Below are 4,589 nucleotides of genomic sequence, written 5' to 3'. Positions count from 1 at the left end.
TAGCTGGTCGAAGACTACATATTCTAAGGCTTTCGACAGTGCAGGAAGAATGCAAAATGGCACCATGAGAACATTGTTCGGTTGTTCGATTGGCTCTCCCGAAACAGTGGATAACAACCGATGAAAATCGGGTAGAGACTACCGGTGGGGTGCCACCAGGAACAGGCAGGATCAGATAACTGCCAGATGGACTAAGATCTCGAGTTACATACGGTACTTTACCTCTGGCACAACACCGCAGACAAGAGGGACTTGCATAATATAAAGCCAGAGTTAAATAGGACACTGAATGGCAGTGTGTTGTGCTCAGCGAAGAGTCTCGCATCTGTCTGTGGGGTCAGACCGACGCCAACATGTCTGTAGATGACCTGATGAAAGGTCACGGAAAGCAGCGATTCTCGACACTCACATCTCTTCCACTTTTGGAAAGAAGATGTGGTGACTTGTTGGATATGACAATTGGCTGATTTGGTACTTGTTCAAAGGAGACGGAATACTCATCAGTATGAGGCAAGGATGGTTACACTATTGTCATACCAAAGGTACCGAATGGCATATTTCAACACGATAACACAAGACCCCACAGTACCGCTCACATCACAAACGCCTTGAGAGACGTAGAGACCCATGACTGGCCTGTCTGCTCCACTTGTCTCTTAACCGTAGAACATGTCTGAGAGAAGAAGACCCGCACTTTCATAACAAACTCTATGGAGCAATCTCGACAAACTGACTCAGCAAGTGTTTTATGCATGTCAAGAAATCTCCTCAACATGACCTTCGGCTGCTATATTTTCCGTACCACAACGAAGACAAGAGTGTATTTGTTCCCTTGGGGGTCACACCTCATACTGATGTCAGTGGTGGACATCAGTTCTGAATGGAATGAACCCTTTACGTGGTGGCCATCTTCACAAAGTTTGATGCCTATTATATTGGTGTTTTTGGTTTAACACTTAGTATTTCTTGAAAGTTTCCGTATATTAATGCAGTACTTTCCTATAATCAGCGATAAAGTATTTCGTTGATTTAAACGAGATCTCTGATGCAGTGGACCAACGGCCTTGCCGCAGTGGTAACACCGGTTCCCGTCAGATCACCGAAGTTAAGCGCTGTCGGGCTGGGCTAGCACTTGGATGGGTGACCATCCGATCTGCCGAGCGCTGTTGGCAAGCGGTGTGCACTCAGCCCTTGTGAGGCAAACTGGGGAGCTACTTGATTGAGCAGTAGCGGCTCCGGTCTCGGAAACTGACATACGGCCGGGAGACCGGTGTGCTGACCACATGCCCCTCCATATCCGCATCCAATGACGTCTATCGTCAGAGGAGGACACGACGGCCGGTCGGTACCGTTGGGCCTTCATGGCCTTTTCGGGGTGAGTTAAGTTTTAGTTTTAGTTCTGATGCAGTGGTCCGAACCGAGTATCATTCTTTGCTTCACACATCAAGTACATACCATCTCGCCATAGATGAAACACAAGATCTCACTTGTATCGCAGCTGTGCTACATCGACAATTACATCTACATTTACACCTACATCTCTACTGTGTGCAGCACTGTGAAGTCCATAGCACGGGGTACGTTCCACTGTGCCAGTGATTAAGCACTTTTCCCGTCTCGTTCACGTATGTACCGTTGTAACAATGATTATTTGAACGCTTCTGTGAGTGCTGTAATTAATATGATATCGTCCTCACGAACGCTATGGGAGCTATATGTACAGGACTTGTAGTATACTCCTAGTCACCACTCAGAACCCGGTCTTGAAGCATCGTTAAAATGTAAATGTCGCGTGACTAGGGCCTCCCGTCGGGTAGACCGTTCGCCGTGTGCGAGTCTTTCAATCTGACGCCACTTCGGTGACTTGCGCGTTGATGGGGATGAAATGACGGTGATTAGGACAACACAACACCCACTCCCTGAGCGGAGAAAATCTCCGAACCAGCCGGGAATCGAACCCGGGCCCTTAGGATAGACATTCTGTCATGCTGACCATTCAGCTACCGGAGGTGGACGAAGCTTCGTTAAAAAAATTTCTCTAGACTGATTCCGTCTACCTTCAAGAGTCTGCCAGATCAGTTCTTTCAACATTTCGCTGACACTCTCCTCCTTGGGTCGAAAAACCTGTGACCATTCGTGCTGCCCTTCTCTATATACGTGCAATATCTCTGGTTAGTCCTACCTGGTCGGGGAATCGCACACTGGAGCAAAATTATAGGATGGGTCGCACGACTGACTTCTAAGCAATCTTCTTTGTAGACTGGTTGCAGTCTCCTTTAATAAATCTAAATCTGCAATCTGATTTACCAAAGATTCAGCCAGTGTGATCGTTCCATCTCATGTCCCTACTAAACGTCATATTTAAGTATTTGTATGAGTTTACGGGATCCAGCTGATATTCACTGATGCTATTGTCAAAGGATACCATGTTTTGTTTTGTTTCGTGAAGAACACAGTTTCAGACTTCTGAATATTTAAAGCAAGTTACTAACCACTGCACCACTTTGAAATCCCATCAAGGACTGATGCAACATTTGTACAGCTTCGTTCAGACTGTAGTTATCTATAAACGAAAATATTTTCAAACTCCTTCTCCATTTCTGTTTTTGAGCACTTGAAGAAATTATACCACATTCTGCAGCGCAAATCAGCGTCATGATGTATTTAACAAAAATCTGAAGCATTTCTTTTAGTCAGCTTCATACTTTCTCCCTCAAAAAATCAACAAATGTATCGACTTATGCCTGCCGAACACTAAAACAAATGGTCCTTCTTGTTTCTTATTGTGCATTGTTTCCTTTCTATTTCTCAGTTATCTCTACCGTTTTTCCTCTCTACTCACGTTTTGCATTCCACCATGTTCCTCTTTTTGTTCCTCAGCTAACTGTAGTCAAAAATGGCTCTGAGCACTATGCTTCTGAGCTCATCAGTCGCCTAGAACTTATAACTAATTAAACCTAACTAACCTAAAGACACCACACATATCCATGCCCGAGGCAGGATTCGAACCTGCGACCGAAGCCGTCGCTCGGCTCCGGACTGTAGCGCCTAGAACCGCACGGCCACTCCGGCCGGCTAACTGTTGTTGCACGTCTGCTGCATCCCGTAGCCAAGATGTATGTACCTCAATTTTAACTTCATTCCTCTACAATTGCATAAACATTAATTACACGTTGTTTTCTGATGTAGGTATTACTGCTTTTTCTTCTTTTATTTCATAGCAATTTCTGTCATAATGAAGATAACGTATAAGACACAGTGGGGAAAATTGCTAAATAAATAGGTTGCTCCTGATCAAAGGAAACGATAATTGCGTTGTGTATTTATTCATTTATCCTAGCAGAATAACAGCCACAAAGCTTTACCTTATATAAAGCCGTTGCAAGCCATGCTTTCTACATAAATGGTCGGCTAAATAATGCTGGCCCGGAAAATGCTTCATCCACTTTAAGATACGCAATCCAACCCATATAATCCGCACCTGAGGTGGATAAAACTATCTTCGCTGTCCAAGGTAAGGTTTGGCAAGCACGAAGATATGCAGTAGCAAATCTCGCCGTGCGTGGGCTGGCATTATCCTACCGAAATGTAAGCCCTTGGTGGCTTGACACGAAAGGGAACAAAACGGGTCGTAGAATATCGTCGACGCACCGCTGAGCTGTAAGGCTGCCGCGGATGGCAACCAAAGGGCTCCTGGAATTCTGGACTGTCACTCCTGGTTGTTAAAATACAGGGTGGAGGATAATTGTGTTACGATATTTTAACGCTGGATGGCTGAAGCCAGAAGGAACCAAAATTACTAATGTTGTGTAAAGTTGTGTAGGTCGACTACGGAAACTTTGCGCCACGCGCTCGAATTTGCCTTGGGATTGGTCGTAGGACTGCCCTGTTGCCGTTCGTTGGTTGACGGTCAGCTCTATGGTTGTAGGTTCACACATAGAAACGTCCCTCGCTCCGTCACTGTCCCAACGTGATACGCACACGTATCGAATAGGTTCAAATGGTTCAAATGGCTCTGAGCACTATGGGACTTAACATCTGTGGTCATCAGTCCCCTGGAACTTAGAACTACTTGAACCTAACTAACCTAAGGACATCACACACATCCATGCCCCAGGCAGGATTCGAACCTGCGGCCGTTGAGGTCGCGCGGTTCCAGACTGAACTCCACATCTACCTCTACATCCTTACTCCGCAAGCCACCTGACAGTGTGTGGCGGAGGGTACCTTGAGTACCTCTATCGGTTCTCCCTTCTATTCCAGTCTCGTACTGTTCGTGGAAAGAAGGATTTCGATATGCCTCTGTGTGGGCTCTATTCTCTGATTTTATCCTCATGGTCTCTTCGCGAGATATACGTAGGAGAGAGCAATATACTGCTTGACTCCTCGGTGAAGATATGTTCTCGAAACTTCACCAAAAGCCCGTACCGAGCTACTGAGCGTCTCTCCTGCAGAGTCTTTCACTGGAGTTTATCTATCATCTCCGTAACGCTTTTGCGATTACTAAATGATCCTGTAACGAAGCGCGCTGTTCTCCGTTGAATCCTCTCTATCTCTTCTATCAACCCTATCTGGTACGGATCCCACAC

General features: G+C 45.7%; 1 pseudogene; it reads left to right on the top strand.

Annotated features, from left to right (window-relative positions):
• The first annotated feature begins 1,054 nt into the window (after positions 1–1,054).
• Positions 1,055–1,172, top strand: LOC124717642 (annotated as a pseudogene).
• Positions 1,173–4,589: the final 3,417 nt, after the last annotated feature.

This window comes from Schistocerca piceifrons, chromosome 9 (assembly GCF_021461385.2).
Source record: "Schistocerca piceifrons isolate TAMUIC-IGC-003096 chromosome 9, iqSchPice1.1, whole genome shotgun sequence".
NCBI lineage: Eukaryota > Metazoa > Arthropoda > Insecta > Orthoptera > Acrididae > Schistocerca > Schistocerca piceifrons.
The sequence above is the reverse complement of the archived record's forward strand: the minus strand, read 5'-3'. Positions and strand labels throughout refer to the sequence as shown.